Genomic DNA, 543 nt, shown 5'->3' with positions numbered 1-543 from the left:
GCCGATGTGTGTGGAAATGCGCGCACCGGCAGGATACATCTATCAGGCATTGACGCGTTATTGACAATCTATCAAGGGGTGTAATCTAATTATAACACCTATTTTCACGCACCACCCCCGATTCTAACTGGCGCGTGGAACAATGTGGTAAATGTGTGCGAACGCCGAGATAACTCACTATTGAATTCGTCCAGGAATAGATTTTCATTATTTTATGTGCTGTAAGGTAAAGAAATTGCTAAAAAAATTATTATAATTTTATAAATTGCATGGAGATAAGAAGCAATTATTTATTTATTAATATTTATTATCCCTCAACTTCTATACTATCTGTTTGGTCATAAATGTGTAACTAACAGCGAATAATTGTTTATTGTCATCACGGTTCCCAAAAAAATACAGGAACCTGGAGATACCGGGGATCGAACCCGGGGCCTTTCACATGCAAAGCGAACGCTCTACCACTGAGCTATATCCCCTGTGAGAAGCAAATTGGGTACATCTGCATTTCTAATACAGGTGTATACAATATGTTCAAAGGAA

The 543-nt window shown here is 38.5% G+C and overlaps 1 non-coding gene across 1 annotated transcript; it reads right to left on the bottom strand.

The window, feature by feature from the left end:
- Positions 1 to 407: 407 nt before the first annotated feature.
- TRNAA-UGC (transfer RNA alanine (anticodon UGC)) lies at positions 408 to 479 on the bottom strand. The gene has a single exon. It is a non-coding gene; the product is annotated as a tRNA-Ala (tRNA).
- Between the last annotated feature and the right edge of the window lie 64 nt (positions 480 to 543).

This window comes from Atheta coriaria, unplaced genomic scaffold, assembly GCF_025399875.1.
Source record: "Atheta coriaria isolate IRGN ID8LTWV9N9 unplaced genomic scaffold, Caltech_Dcor_3.1 scaffold6635_size1033, whole genome shotgun sequence".
Taxonomy (NCBI): Eukaryota; Metazoa; Arthropoda; class Insecta; order Coleoptera; family Staphylinidae; genus Dalotia; species Dalotia coriaria.
This window is presented reverse-complemented; position numbering and strand designations above follow the sequence as displayed.